Raw genomic sequence first — 16,690 nt, 5'->3', positions numbered from 1 at the left:
GGCATCCTGCCATGATGGACCATATCCACAAACTGTGAACCTTTTTCCCTTAAGTTGCTTTGATAGGCTATTTTATCACAGTAACTACAAAAGTAACTAAAACAAGCATCATTTAAGGTGTTACTTGGTAGCTTAGGCTGGTATGAAACCCACTGTTCAACCCTTACTGAACCTTGAACTCGTAGCAATCCTCCTGTTTTAGTCTCCTGAGTGGTGAGATTGCAGGCATGAGCTGCAATACCTTATCTTTTAAAACCCCGACAACTCTAAATGAGGAAAGCGAGATATGGAGAGGTAAGGACCGAACAGGGTCAATCCATTTGAGGTGGAGGTAAGCTTTATTCCCATTTCTAGCTAACTCCAAAGTCTATGATTTTTTTTTTGGTCATGCCCACGTACAGCACAGGCAGCAGTGAGGGACCGTGTGCAGCAAGCCGTGGGAATAGGTCAGCTCCTTGGGTTTGGATGGGAAATGTCCTCCACAAGACTCAGGGGTTTGGACTTTGACTCTTAGGTAGTGCTGTTTTTCTTTCAAACCACCACAGGGGATATGTGTGTATGTTGTGAGTATGCGTGTGCGTGTGCGTGTGCGTGTGTGTGTGTGTGTGTGTGTGTGTGTGTGTGTTTACAAGTGTGTGGATACACAGTCTTCCTTTCTCCATGTCCTATGGTAGAAAAGAAGCTCTTGCCTGGTCAGTCCTCTTTCCTGTGCCACTGTGACCACCATATCTCACCACAGGTTCTCTTCAGGGTAGGTGACACATCCCTTTTTACAAGGGAGGCAACGGAGGCTCAAAGACTACATAAGCTCTGAGGGCCACTTGAGTAAGGGACACAGCCGGGACTCAGATTCAGGCCTGCCTCCAAAGCTGAGCAAAACGTCAACATGTCCCAGGCCTTCCTGCGTGCATGTCCACGCCCCCTGCTGTCCACCAGAGGAGCGTTTCAGACACAGGTGCAGCAGAGTCTCCAGAGTCCAGGAGCTGCCGTCCTGGTTGAGTAAACACTAGTGGTAGTGAGCAGCACAGATGAAGCTCCCTCCGCCTTTCTGGAGGAAATAGATGCTCTGTCCCCTCCAGGTTGGGAAGCTAGCTGTTGGAGTTCCTCCATTGGCTGGGTAACAGAGGTGGGTAGGAACGGGAGGGACATGCTACTCTCTGATTCCTGTCCTGAGCTATAGGAACATGACAGGAATAAAGAGAGGCAGAGCCTCTGAGCCTCTGAGCCTCTGCCTGGGTTTCTCTGGAAGCTGCTAGGCTGTAACACACACATGGTTGTGTGTGTGTGTGTGTGTGTGTGTGTGTGTGTGTGTGTGTGTGTGTGAACCTCTGCAGAGCCTGCTGATCATCTGTCCCAAGACCAGGTGACAACAGAGCCTGTAATTGCTGCTGCTGTTCTCCAGTCCCATGATGATGTCTTCATTTGTTCTCAGTCCCTTTCAGGAAAATGTTAACACAAGGTTTCTTTGTTTTATCTGGATTCATCGCCTCCCAGACCCTCAATGGTGCTCCTGGAGCCTGTGTGAGGGAACCATGTGAATTAGCACGTGGCCGACAGCTAATTCCTTTTCTGAACCTTGGTCACCATGGTCAGATTCTCTCTTCTGCCTTAACTACCCAGCCTCTGCCCTAGAACATTTCCTCTTGTTCCTGTCAACCCATGTCTCAGGCTATATTCTCTTCCTCACTTCCTAGAAGCCCACTTTGACTTCTGTGGTTCACCCTACTTCCAGATCTGAGAACCTCCCTGAAGCATAGCTTGTGAATTAATTAGCAAGAGTCTCTTCAAACTGGGTATGGTGGTACATATCTGTAATCCCTGAATTTGGGAGGCTAAGATAGGAAGATCAAGAATTTGGTCAAGAATCAAGAGGCTGCTCTTTCCTTCAATGAGGTGGCCGAGCAGATGCCAACACACAGATCTTCGTGAAGACCCTGAGGGGCAAGACCATCACTCTTGAGGGCAAGCTCAGTGACACCATCAAGAATGTCAAGGCTAAGATCCAAGACAAGGAAGGCACCCTACCTGACCAGGAGAGGCTGACATTTGCTGGCAAGCAGCTGGAGGATGGCGGCACTCTGTCGGACTACAACATCCAGAAAGAGTCCATCTTGCATCTGGTGCCTTGCCTGAATGGTGGCATCATCGAGCTGTCCCTTCATCAGCTTGCCCAGATGTACAACTCTGACAAGATGATCTGCCACAAGTGCTACACACATTTGCACCCCTGTGCGAGAAGTGTAGCCACACTAATAACTTGTACCCCAAGAAGAAGGTCAAATAAAGTTGGGGGTCATACCTGGCCCATGACCCTGGGACCAAATAAAGTTCACTTCCATTGACTGGAGTAGGAAAAAAAAAAAAAGAATTTGAAGATAGCCTGAACTATATAGTGAGATCCTGGCTCAAAAAAGAAAGTCTCTTTGATTTGCTTACTCCTAACACTTAAGCACAGTGACTGTGTGCTCTGTGTGTGGAAAAATGTTCATTCCACATCTCTTTATTTTTCCCCCAGAATGAAGCATGGGCAGGTACAGAGCAGGGTGGTATTTGAGAGTCCCCTGGATGGCAGTTCTGAGACATTTTGATCAGAGCTCTCCATAGCTGACCAAGCCTGACTTGGCTTTGCTAATTGCAGCGGGACTTTTCGTGATTTACGTTAATCATTCCCTTCCACATTTATCAGTCAAGGTCAGGGCTGACCTGGCACAGACTAAATGAATTCTGTGCTTGCTCATGGTACCATCCAGGTTCACTAACACAGGAGCAAAGGAACCTCGTGTCCCGATCATCAGAGGTCATACTTAGATCTCTACGGGCCACAGCACACCTTACCCGGAGGGGAGCCCTACTTAGGTGGAGAGGAATCAGGAATGACATGCAGCTTGGTGATCGTTGTCCCAGTTCTGCAAAAGACTTGCTGTGTGACCTTGTAGAAATTGCCTCACCTTTCTGGGCCTTGTTCTTCATCTGTACCAACAGCAATAATGGAGGATTGTTTCCAGCTCTGAACCTTTGATTCTCTGGCTCAAAGGCAAAGATATTTACTTCGACCTGAATAAAAATGTTCCTCCTGTGACAGCAGCCTGGAGAGATCAATAATTCTGTCAGAGCATCCTCGCAGTCAGGCTGGGGCACGGCAGTCTCCCCCAGGACTGGAAACTTCTTCCTTACTCCTTGTTCATCCCTATTCCTTTCCCGTCTCCTTGGTCCTCCTTCTGCCTCCCTTGATCACTCCACCCTCAATCCAGGACGCAGCAACCTGCCATGAATGAAGACTGGCTGGTCACGGGGCCAGTCACCATGGTGACGGATCCCCGCAGCTGAGGTTGGCATCAAAGTCACATGAGAACCCCGGAAAACTGGCTGAGGTATTTATAGAAACAGCTGCTGATGCTTTTATGGAAACGGGTCTATATTTGAAGCTGGGCCTGAAACCTCCATGCCTTTCCTGAGCTGAAGGGAGGCAGGGTTTTGTACCTTTAGTTCTCCTGGTGCCTGGTGGGACAGCCGTTGCCCTCCCATTCCAAGAATGACCTGGCACATCTTCCCAGCCCCCTCCTGGCTGATGCTCTGGTCCCACTGAGCATTATTTACATTGAATGGCAATGCAACCACCAGACTGAAGTCAAAACAGTTGGAACGCCTTTTTCTCCTCCTCAGGTACAGAGAGGAGTAATGTCCTTGCTGCTATTAGAAAATGCGGCTTGCTGTTTCTCTTCCTGAGCCTAGGGAGGGAGTGTGCACACGTGGGTGCAAAGCTCAGTCCCTTCTGTCCTTCCTGGCACTGTAACTGTTTCCAGAAAGGCTGTAAGCAGTGATCGTTGTGTACTGAGTGAGAGTTGTGTGTGTATTTTCTTATTTACTCCTCACCAGCTCCTGTGGCCTCTCTGTCAGCCCCACTGTGCAGACAAAGATGGAATGCTCAGAACCAGAACCCAGCTGGTCTGTCCCAAACCCATCCTCTTCCTACTCCACCCAACCAATGAGTAGGACCTGGAGGGACATTAGTTGGTTTAGGGGGTTACTTCCTTCTGCTCTGCCATGCATACAGAAGCCCACAGTGACCTGTGGAATGTGGTGGCGGAGACATGGAGAACACAACAGTAAAAGGCAAATCTGTATTCCACACCTGCCCCCGTTCACACAGTGCCTTGGCACAGAGGAGGCGGGATTATCAGTCTGTCATGTATTGATCCAGAGATATCTCTGGCTCTGCAGGCATACACAGCCATGCCCTCTTTATCTTTGCTGCATTTAACAGCCCATCTTGGAGACGTTTCTAGGTCAGAACATAAAGAGCAGCCCTGATCATTTGAATGGCTGCTAAGAATGTCACTGTATGGAGATGCTGTAAATGATTTAAACAGCCCCTTGCTGGTAGATATCAAGATTTTTTCCCTTTTTTTTTCTGTAACAGATACTGCTCAAGGCGTATCTTCAATTGAGTGTCTTTAACCAAATACCTGACAAATAAATGTATGTCTTCCTAATTTTTATAGACAAGGGATATGTGGCATTGGAATTTTAATAACTATAGCTTAATTCTCTTCCACTGAGACCATACCATTTAACTCTTCTGCTAGCAACATGAGTGTTCTCAACCCCCTTTCCCATGTTTAATTATTTGCCATCATAATAGGGAAAGTGGCATCTCGTTGTTTTCAGATTGCATTTCTCCTATTATACATGGAACATCTGTTTACATTTGTAAAAAGTGTAAGATTTTTAGGATTCCCCCAATCACATCCTTCTCTATATAACCATATCTTTAATATTTTTCCTGCTGATATTTAGAGACCATGTAGTAAATCAGCCAATCGATCAATCGATCAATCTCTCAATCCATCTCTCTGGCTCTCTGTCTGTTTGTCTGTCTCTGGCTCACTCACTCGCTTGCTCTCATTCTCTCAGTGACGTGGAACTCAGAATCTGGCCTCCACCCCCTGAGTGCTGAGTTCATGGGTGTGGGATGCCATCTGGCAAGGATCTCTGGTGTACCACTGCTTGTCCACATCTTCCCCTTCTCTGCTGTCTCCAGTGTCTCCTTCCTTCTGTCTGTTTGGGTCCGCTTTGTAGTTCTTTTCCTTGGGTTTGAAGTGGTTGCTCGCTTCATTGATTTCCAGCCTTTCTTCTTTACTAATAGATCTATTTGAGGCTATAATATCCCTCTAGGTCCTGCTCATGATGTGCTCCTGTGGCTTAAGTTTTTACAATCATCAATATTGATCCATCTATTATTTATGTTGATATAGGGAGCAAGGTAAGGATTCAGATTTATTTTTGCTTCAGATGGCCAACCAATATAATTTATTAAAATCTATTTCTACCTGTTTTAAATACAATCTTTACCATAGCCTAAAACCTTTTACCTGAGGTTTTCTGAGCTTTATCTCTGCCTCATGCATTTCTCCTGATTAGGACGACATTCGTTTCAGTAGTTTTAGAATTCGCTCTTGCTTACGGGCTAATTCTTCAGAAATTTCCATTTTCATAATTTACCTGGCTAATTTTGTTTCTTCCTTTTTCTCTCTGAACCTCAGAATCAGCTTGTCAAGAAAAAAAAAAACATTGTTTTTTGTATTGTAGTTGTTTTTAAATCAGTTACTTTAGAGCGAATAAACATGCTTGCTATATGTTGTCTTCCAGAAACATTTCTTTCAAAGACCAGGGTCTTTTGTTGTTGTTTATGTTTTTGAGACATTGTCAATATGTAGCCTAGGCTGGCCTCCAGCTCTGGGGCACTCGCTCCCCCCCCCCCCCCCCCCCCCCCCCCGTTCTGAGATCAAGGATATGGACCATTCAACCATCCAGTCATTTCCTCCCTTACAGTCAAACCATCTTTTGAGCCTCTCAGTTGTATGTGGACTCTTTCTTCATAATGATTTTCTATGTATCTTTTAATTTATATTCCTGTGTTTTTTTAAATTGTTGTTGCTATGGTAACAGAATCAGTTTTTTAAACTCTCTGCCTGGTGGCTGTGTATCTGAAGGTTACACACTTTCAATTTGCTAATTTTCATAGCCAAATGTTACTGAATTGTTTCTGTTGGGTTTCTTAGTTACGTTACTCTTCAAATGAAGCTTTTAGCCTTCAAGGGGAGCATGCGCTGTATATTTTAAAACTCCCGGAGCAAATAGCTACTTAATGATTTAATGAGTTGCTACCATTAAGTGTTAAGTTGCCCACAGCAGTGCTGAATGCATCTTATAGGCTCCTACTAAGAGCAGCTGTGGCCAACTGCCTTGAGTTCACGCACTTCTACCTTCCCCAGTCCTTACAGCATCCAGGTGAACTCAGAGAACAGATCACTATTTCCATTTCTTCCTCATTTTTGTGTGTGCCCATGCCCATGAATGTGTGTGTGTGTGTGTGTGTGTGTGCACGCACGTGTGTGCACATGCATGCACAAGTGCCAAGTGCTCCTGTGTGTGTGCAGGGGACAGAACGGGGAGCATTGGGTGTCCCTGTCCTGTCACTCTTCACCTCAAGTTCCCTTGAGAACTTGCTGGCCAGTCATCCTCCAGTCTTCTGCTCCTCTAAGCCCTGGCACTGGTTACTGGTGTACACATGCCTAGGTTTTATGTGGGCACCCCGGAACTCAAGCCTTCATGCTTTCACAGCATGTGCTCTTAGCCTCTGAGCTGTCTCCCCATCCCTTTTCCATTTCTCAGATAAAGAGTCTGAAGGTCATAGACATTGAAAGATCTATCAGAGATGGTCCAGGCAGTGTCCAGGCAGGGCTAGCATCAGAACCTCATTTTACCTAGCTTTTCATCGAAATCCAGGGGAAGGGAGAGCGGAGCAGGTCCTTTCCTGCAGTGAGATGTTTGCCTAGAACCCTGCCCTAGAATGTTTGTTTCCAAAGGTCTGCTCTGGGTTTGGTTCCCGACCTTGACAGTGGCTTGCTGAGTTGGGATGCCCACCCTGCCTAGAAGGAACTCTCTGGAAGCCATGTTTTCTGCCATTGAGTTCCAAGACACAAAGGAGCCAGGTCACACAGCCTACGTGGTACATCTTGCTCCTGTGAAGGGCTGTGCATTCATAGTCTCCGTCACCAGCATAGTGGCCTTGAGTTGCCATGGGAGACAAGGAACAAAGCCATTCAGAGGCTCCTCTGAGTCATGGGTGGAGGGATGTGAAGAGGCAGGCAGGAAATAGAGGCCTCCATTAGTTCTCTATGTGTGTCATCCTCTGCTGTCTTTCTCTGTCCTCAGCTCCCTCCCATTTCTCTGCCATTTGCCCCACACTTGTTTGCCACTGGAGTCCATTGGTTTTAGGAATCTTACTCAGGCCCCAAAGTGAGGCTGTCATGAAACATATGAATTCAACAATGAAGAACTTCCTAGAAGCTACTTCGAGTGGACTCTAGGACTAGAAATTGATATCTCTTCTAAAAAAGCAGGATATTTCTGAAGGCCTCTGGGGTCACCACCTCTAAGCCTAGGTAAGTCACTGCCATGATGCCTTTTACATGCTCTAAAACTTTTAATAGCTCACTATTATCTTTTGATACTATATCAAAAATATCCCCTGTGGTAGTTTGAATGTAAATGACCCCTATAAGCTCATAGGAGTGGTACTATTAGGAGGTGTGGCTCTGTTGGAGTAGGTATGGCCTTGTTGGAGGAAGTGTGTCACTGTGGGGATGGGATTTGAAGTCTCATATATACTCAAGCCATGCCTAGTACCTCAGTCTACTTCCTGTTGCCTTCTGATCAAGATGTAGCCAGCACCATTTCTGCCTGCATACCACCATGATAATAGACTGAACCTTTGAACTGTAAACAGCTACCTCAATTAAATGTTTTACTTTATAAGAGTTGCCGTGGTCATGGTGTCTCTTCACAGCAATAGACATCCTAAGACATTCCCTTTGTGTGTGTGAATCAACACGTGAATGGTGTATGTGGTATATACACACATGTAAGTGCTAGTATGCTTATACAGAGCCAGAGGAAAATGTTGAGTGTACTGTTGTATCAGTCTCTTATATTTCTTTGAGATAGGGCATCTCACTGAACCTGGAGCTAGGCTAAGGGCCAACACGTTCCAGCAGCAATCTTCTGGCCCCCATGCCCACAGCTCTGGTCTTACAGGCATATATGATTTTTCAGTGGGTGCTAGGGATTTGAACTAGGGACCTCATACTTGTGTAGTAAGAACTCCTACCCAGTGAGCTATCTCCCTATCCCCTAAGTAGAAGCTTCTAGGCCGGACATGTCACATTTTTGTATTAGAGAACTGACTTCATCTTCCAGCTTTATCTCCTACTTGTTCCTTAAGCCCAGGAATGTAAATGTACCTATTGAACCCAGACCTGCCTGTGAGTTCAAGGACAAAGTTGCTGTGGAGTAATCCTTTTGTATATTGTAAACATTTGTCACTCCAATTGGTTTAATAAAAAGTTGACTGGCCAGTAGCCAGGCAGGAAGTATAGGTGGGACAACCAAACTAAGGATGCTGGGAGTCAGAGGAGATGTCGGCAGATGCAGAGGAAGCAGGATATGTAGAAAATGAGGTAACAAGGCCTGAACCACATAGTAGAACTTAGATAAGAAATATGGGTTAATTTAAAATGTAAGAGTTAGCTAGTAACAAGCCTGAGCTATTGGCCGAGCATTCACAATTAATATTAAGTTTCCATGTCAGTTACTTGGGAACTGGTGGGCAGGAAAGAAAAGTCCACCCACACAGAGTAAATTCCTTATTGCACTCATTTGTGCTTACTCCCAAAGAGAGACAGACACCCAAGAGGATTTGTTCTACCTCTGCCTTCACCTGAAAACCATAATTATCCTAAAGAGGCTCAACCATAAGTAGTTATGTGCTGTGGTTTGCATTTGGAATATCCCTCCACCCCATAGCTCAAGAGTTAAAGGCCTGGTCCCAGTTTATCATTACTGGGAAGTGATAGAAATTATGAGATGGGGTCTAATTGAAGAATTACAGGTCATTTGGGTGTGCCCTTTGAGGGATCTATGGGACCCTACCTAGCTGGTTCTACTCTGCCACATTTTCCTGCCTAGATGCCATACCACAGGCACAAAGCGATAAGGCCAATGGACCATGGGCTAGAACCTCTACAAATGAGCCAAAATAGAGGTCTTTGTCTTTACAAATTGATTATCTCATATATTTGTTATGCTAATAGTCAGATGGCTTGACACTGTTTTATCAGACATTTCACATCATTATCTTTTTATTTAATTTTTTTTATTCATTTTACATTCCAACCACGGATTCCCCTCTCATCCCTCCTCTAGCCCCCCACTCCCCCCCCCGCCCCGCCCCAACGACTCTCCCAAAGGCTAAGTTCTCCCATGGGGGGATAGCAAAGTCTGATACATTCAGTTGAGGCAGGACCAAGCCCCTCCTTACTGCATCAAGGGTGAGCAAGGTGTCCCACCACAGGTAATGGGATCCAGAAAGTCAGCTCATGTACCAGGATAGATCCTGATCACACTGCCAGGGGCCCCTCAAATAGATCCAGCTACACAACTATATCAGCATGCAGAGGATCTAATCCGGTCCCATGCAGGCTCCACAGCTCACACTGCTATCTTAGCTTTTATCTCGATAAAAGTGAAGACTCTAAGTTTCCATGTTTATTTTCATGATCCATGCTGCTGCCGGATCTCCCGGATCCATGCTGCTGGGAGGCATCTTCGGCAGTGGTATCGAGATGACTGCAGACTTATAACTGAGAATGAGAGACACTGAAGGCTTCTGTGCCAACCTCCCCTGCCCCCCAAAAGAAAATAGTCCACATATGAAGCTATTGAAGCGGTGTTTGTTTGTTTCTTTTTCCGTTTTTGTTTTTGTTCTTGTTTTTTGCATCAATAATGATGAAAACAAGAAATAGCAATGAGAGGGGAATGAAAATAAATCATAGTTTTTCTGGTCCTGCCTGGCCCACAGTCAGGACAAATCTCTCTCACCCACCAGTCCTGCAGCCTCTTAGACCCAACCGAGTAAACACACAGAGACTTATATTGCTTACAAACTGTATGGCTGCAGCAGGCTTCTTATTATCTAGTTCTTATGTCTTAAATTAACCCATATCTATTAGTCTATAAGTTGCCACGTGGCTCGTGGCTTACCAGTACCTTTTATCTAACTTCTCATGGCTGTGGCTACCTCAGTCTTCCACTTCCCAGAATTCTCCTCTCTCCTTGTACCGCCTATACTTCCTTCCTGGCTATGGGCCAATTAGTGTTTTATTTATTAACCAATCAGAGCAACACATTTAACATACAGAACATCCCATAGCAGTTGTCCTTCTAAAAAAACAGTACTCAGAACAAGGGTTGAATGGAACACCCTGCCCCGACCACCACGTGCTGACAAATACCCTGTTTCCTGCAACTGGAAACATTGCCTCTCTTGAATCTAGGTGAAGTTCAGCATTGTCTTTCCACCACACAGGCTGCTTTTGGACATTTACTAGGTCCTGGCCTGTAGTTAGAGTTTTCCTGCCTTGCCCACAGTCAGGACAAATCTCTGTCACCTGCCAGTCCCACAGCCGCTCAGACCCAACCAAGTAAACACAGAGACTTATATTGCTTACAAACTGTATGGCCGTGGCAGGCTTCTTGCTAACTGTTCTTATAGCTTAAATTAATCCATTTCCATAAATCTATACCTTGCCACGTGGCTGGTGGCTTACCGGCGTCTTCACATACTGCTGATCATGGCGGCAGCTGGCAGTGTCTCTGCCTCAGCCTTCTGCTTCCCAGTATTCTCCTCTCTCCTTGTCCCACCTACTTCCTGCCTGGCCACTGGCCAATCAGTGTTTTATTTATTGACCAATCAGAGCAACAGATTTGACATACAGACCATCCCACAGCACTGGCCTATACAGAGGGAAACACCCAACCATCTCCCAGTTGTTTCTGGCTGGTGTATAAGCCATTTTTTGAGATACGCCAGAAACTGAGCACATTGGCGCAAAGATTTTTCCCAGATGCAGTTTATTTGCGTTTGAAACCCAGAGTACTGTGTGACAACAGGAGAAGGTAAACGTTGAGCCATAGGAAGAACTGCCATCCCCAAGGTTGGTTCCCGGTGGCCATGTGAGGAGGAGCAGCTGCTGCTCTACGCTGCCTCTGCTCATGAAGTCCCCTCCCCTTTCAGCTGTGGATAGGTGACCTTTGGAACACTCGGGTGTGTAGGCCAAGCTCTCTCCCCTCTCAGAGTTCCATTCCAGGTACACAGGGTCACAGGGTGAAGAGCATCCTCACTTCTAGACCCTACCATGTGCTCACTGTATCGCCACCCCGGCAGCCGCAGTACCTCACATGTATGAAAGCCTCATGATGCCACCCACTGCTCTTAGAAATGTATTGCTTGGGGGAAATTTCATTGGCACCCAGCCAGCTATGAAGGGGACAGTAGCGTCATCACCATGTCATGAGCAAGGACATTTGGATACTAACCCTCTGAGTCCTGGAGCCAAGTTGTTGGTTTTTTGTTTGTTTCTTCTTGAAATGGGGTCTCAGGGTCTTTCTGTGTTCCCCATGCCGCTCCCAGTCTTCTGGGCTTAAGCACTCTTCCTGCCTCAGCCTCGTGAGTGGCTGGGACTATGGTCTGCCTCACTGCCCCTTGCTGGGGGCCAGGTCTTCCAGTATGCACTGTGTGCTGATCCACAGCTCCGTCCTCTGCACACTGAGAACAGGGACCTGGTGACTCTTCATTTTCCTTCCCAGGCTGAAAAACTTGCTTCTTCTCTTCTGTGGATTCCAGCTGATTCCTCTGTGAGAGGGTGAATCCAAGGTCACTGGGCACTGTTGCAGGTCATTAGGGAGAGTGGCTAAGGATGGGCAAAGATGGGGAGTTAAGGAGACCAAAGTGCCTCGAGGGTGAGTTAGCGTGCGGGATACATGGAGCTCGAGTTCCAGGCCCCAGTGTCTATGGCCCCAGGGAAGTGCGTGACACTTGCCTTTTCCTTCAGGTGAAAGGTCACATAGCCACAAAGATTGGCTGTGTCTTCTGAAGCCACAGCAGGATGATCATATTCCAGTCCAGAAGTGTAGCAGTTATTTTATTTTACAGGTTCAATGACTCAGTAACAGTAGTGGAGAGAGACATCCTTATGAGCTATGCTTTAGACCTTAAACACTAGTTGCGTGAGATTTGCTATTCTTTACCAACTAAACACAGTCTGAGGGGATGCATTCCCATGACAGCTGTTGGAAGAGGCCCAATTTACTAATTCAGGGCTGAAGGAATTCCCAGAACTGAGAGTAGCAGGTAGATGATACGTGGTCACTGAACATCTACCTACTTTCATCCACACATGTTGATGATTATATGGCTTTTCTGGTTTTTTATTGTTGCATAAGAAATCTCCCCCAAATGTAATGGCTTAGGCGCTAGAGAGATTCCTCAGTAGTTCAGAGCACTGGCTGTTCTTCCAGAGGACCTGGGTTGGAGTCCCAGCATCCATATGGCAGCTCACAACTGTCTGTAACTCCAGTTGTAAGGGATACTGTACCCTCTTACGAGCCACTGCGAGCACCAGGCATGCATGTAGTGCATAGACATATATGCAGACAAAACACCCATGCACATAAAATTAGATAGTGAATGAATGAATGAATGCAATGGCTTAAAGCATTCGTCTTTTCTGTCTCATGAGTTCTGTGGACCAGGTGTCTGGGAATAGCTTCTCTGGGCTATGTATGCTCTATGTGGACCTGACATCAGGCTCTGGCTGGAGTCTGGAAGATCCGCTTCCCTGGTGATCTGCTCACTTGGCTGGTAGGCTGTGGGTAATTTTAGGTCAAGGGTCCAGTGAGAACTGGGGTCTGGGGTCTTCAGCTTCCTCAAGGGTAGGCCTCTCTGCATGCCACTTTGGCTTCCTCACAGGATGGTAGTCAGTTCTAGAACAGGATTCCAGGACAGAGATAATGGCGGCAATACTTGCTTATAGCCTTTATTTAGAAACAGGCATGATATCACTTCTCTTGTTTAAGCAGTCATGGAGCCCAGATTCAAAGGGAGGAGATACAGACATCATCTCTTGAAGAAAGTGTTATGAAAGGATTCAGGAGCCATAATTTCAAACACTTGAAATACCTTTCTGACTGCAGAGAAAAATAATGCCAACCTCTTGGGTGGATTATCTTGCCCTTTGTAGCTTTGTCACAACTGTGGTGAGGTATTTAACAATGTGACGGGCTGCTTGAGGGGGTCCCCTTGGTTAATGTGGAAACTCCACAAAGGCAGCGGCCATGTCTATCGTCAACACATGATGGAACCTCCACAAATATTTGCTGAAAGAATAGAAAGGAGGGGTTAGAAATATGAGTAGAAAGGCCAGGAAAGAAGATTGGAGACCAATTCAGAAGTCCTAACCACAGAAGATGTAGCTGAGACTATCCAGAGGAAGGGATGGTCATTTCCAGAAAGGGAAATGGCAATAATTGTGTCACTCAGAACAAAGGAGATGTCATTATCTTAGTATCTCTGTGTTCAACATACTCAGAAGTTACATACATGAAAGGGGACACACATTACAAGTCCCTAAACATCAACAACGAGAGCAAAGGCTTTAAACACGGGATGAACTCTCTGTATAGTTAGGTGGATTGACTACCCACACTAAATCTTAGCTTCCCCATCAGTAATAGGAAGGTACTAGTCATACCACCTTCACAGTATCACACAGTATAATTTTTTTTAAAGGATAAATGGACTTTATGTTTATTTTTTTTAAGATTTATTCATTTATTTTGTATACAGCATGTATGACCAGAAGAGGGCACCAGATCTCATTACAGATGGTTGTGAGCCACCATGTGGTTGCTGGGAATTGAACTCAGGACCTCTAGAAAAGCAGTCAGTGCTCTTAACCTCTGAGCCATCTCTCCAGCCCCCACACAGTATAATTTTAATACTATGCAGTGTTATGTAAAAGGAAGAGTTTATTCAGGATGATCAGAGGAGAGATGGCCATTGGAAGCTGGCGTGCTTGAGAAGGCTCCATGGTGCAAGTCTACGGCTCATTTCCACCTCAGCACCTGCACTGTGGCTTCCTGTCATGTCATGAGCCCGCCCACCGGTGATGCATTTCAGGCTTCATCTCTGACTCATTGCAGTTTTTGACACCATGGATTGGCTTTCCTTCTAGAAACGTCTGTGACACACACTGTCCCCCCAACTCTTGCCTCCCTGTCTTCTTTTCTGACCCTCCTTGCTCTTGCCTTAGAAGTCAGTCCTCCCACTGAAGCTTTCTCCAGCTCATCTCCACTTTTCCCCTGTATAGAACATACAGAGGAAAAGTCGGCCACGTTTTCTGTGGTTAGGACTTCTGAATTCATCTCCAGCCTGCTCTCCTGGCATCTCCACTCATATTTCTAATCACCCCTTTCTATTCTTTTAGTAGATATTTGTAGAGAGTCTATCATGTATTGGTGATACACATGGTCTCTGCCTTTGTGGAGTTTCCACATCAGCCAAGGGGACCCCCCTCAAGCAGCCTGTCACATTGTTAAATACCTCACCACAGTTGTGACAAATCTACAAAGGGAAAGACAATCCACCCGAAAGGCTGGCGTTATTCTTCTACACAGGCAGAAGGGGATGGGGGATTCGGTTGAGTGAGGGAAGAGGAGGAGGGGCCTTGACTAATTCCTGGCAGAGGGGGCAGATGGGCCGAAGCTTGAGCCATAAAAGCGTGGGAAGAGTGGGGAGAGCAGAGAGAAGGCTGAGGGAGCAAGCGGGCTGCCGGAAAGTCAGGAGGGAGGAGCGGCGGATGAAGCTGGAGACGGGAAAGGGCCTCAGGGCGCTGTGGGCTTGAGAAGGGTACCGTTACATTTTCACTTCTAAAAAATTTCTCTTGTAGCCAAGTGTGCTAGTGCACACCCTTAATCCCAGCACGAGTGAGGCAGAGGCAGGCTGATCTCTGAGTCTGAGGCCAGCCTGGTCTACAGAGAGAGCTGCAGGACAGCCAGGGCTACACAGAGCAACACTGTCCTGGAAACCCATTTAAAAATTCCTCTTTTGTGGGGAAGAGGGGTGAACCTGGAATGTGAGTCAGGAGATTTTGAGTGTCAGGTGAGTTATGGTTATAGTTTGTGTTACGATTGTGACAGTAGAATTTAAGAGAAGTGGCCAGACTCTAGCGGCAGTTAGGTGCTAAGGCCTCCAGGATTTAATGATGCGTATCATGAGGGGATAAGAAGGAGCGGGTTGCAAAGTGACGATTGCTTTTCCGGGAGGGAACTTAGATGTGGATCAGAAAGAAAACTGTTGACTGTTTTGCAGGATGGGTTTCCGGATAAGGAGGTGGTTCTGAGGGGTCTGTCTGGACAGGTGGAGGAAGTATTTGAGTGTGCAGAGCTCAGGAGACTCTGGAATGAGGACAGCAGCCGGAGAGCGGGTGGTGTAGAAGAACAACCGTGAGTGACAGAGAGACAGAAAGGATCTGGGAAGTCCAGTATAGAAAGGTCAGCAGGAGAACTACAGGGATGACTAGAGGGCAGAGGCAGACAGGGAGTGGGCACTTCAAGAAGGAGAGAGGTCCAAGAAAGTACTATAGAGGGTCAATAGCAGGAGGACTGGGAAAACGTCCTGCAGGTTTAGTGGCTCAGGGGTCACTGTTGAGATCCATCTTGACACCATGAGAGAGCAGGATTGACTAAGGGGTGAGGAGGCGAGGAGCAAACAGAGACAGAGGGTTTGGAAGGATAAAGTTGGGGTGACTTCTAAAGGAAATATCCGAACATGCTTCATAGTTGCAGAGAAAGACCCAGTAGCAGGGGACAGGTTGATGAGCCAGGAGAGTCTAGGATAGTTGACGCTGTCTGAGGCTGTCGTGAAGGTGTGGGCCAAGGGCCCAGGGCTAAGTAGGGCCTGGATTCTGACAGTAGGGACCGGCAGGAGGAAAAGTGTAGATGCTCAGGCAGGTGTAGGTGGGGCTGGAACAACCGCTCTGGGCGAAATTCAAGGAGCTTCTGAGGACTGAGGCAGTTTCTGAGAGACCAAGGAAGTAATGGATAGGGCAAGAAGGGTGGTTGAGAGAATAGAAAGTTGGGGTGGCCTTGACTGGAGAGAGGAATGGATCATAGAGCTGCATGGAGGCAATAAGAAGCCCATTCAAGTCTGGGGACCATGAAGGCAGAAGGAGATGGATTCACAATGTGACTTTCCCCCCAGAGAACTTTGCATGAAGAAAACAAGTACTGAGTTCACTCAAGATTAGGTCTGTCAGCCAGTAGATGTGATACAAGGGCCTTCGTACCTGATAGACATGCTGTTTTCAGTATGCCTCAAATCCAGGAGTGCTTTCCCCTCGTTCCCAAATCTCCTCTTTCTAGGTTGTCTTACTGATAATACAATCATCTAATAACAGTCATTTATCAAGGGCATGTGATATCAGATAATTTAAAACAATCATCTCTTGTGATCATCACAACTGCATAGAATATGTATTTCCTGCAAGTGTGTACCTTTTTACAGATGTGGAAACTGGGGCTCATTGGGGTATAGATCTTACTCAAGGTATGTAAGTAATGACAATCTAGAAAAAAAACTTAGGTTCACCAGACTCAAAGTTCTCTTCCCATCATGACACCAACTCTAAAGCCCATTTCCTCAAAACCATCTACATCTGAGACTTCCCTTCCTCTCACCCCTTACAACACATCAGCTGTCACACCGTATTTATTCACCTCCACCATAGCT

General features: G+C 46.4%; 1 pseudogene; it reads left to right on the top strand.

Annotated features, from left to right (window-relative positions):
• The first annotated feature begins 886 nt into the window (after nucleotides 1-886).
• LOC114699953 lies at nucleotides 887-2,284 on the top strand (annotated as a pseudogene).
• The last annotated feature ends 14,406 nt before the right edge of the window (nucleotides 2,285-16,690 follow it).

Source organism: Peromyscus leucopus, chromosome 6 (genome assembly GCF_004664715.2).
Source record: "Peromyscus leucopus breed LL Stock chromosome 6, UCI_PerLeu_2.1, whole genome shotgun sequence".
Lineage (NCBI taxonomy): Eukaryota > Metazoa > Chordata > Mammalia > Rodentia > Cricetidae > Peromyscus > Peromyscus leucopus.
Note: the sequence above shows the minus strand (reverse complement) of the source record. Positions and strands in the feature narration are given on the sequence as shown.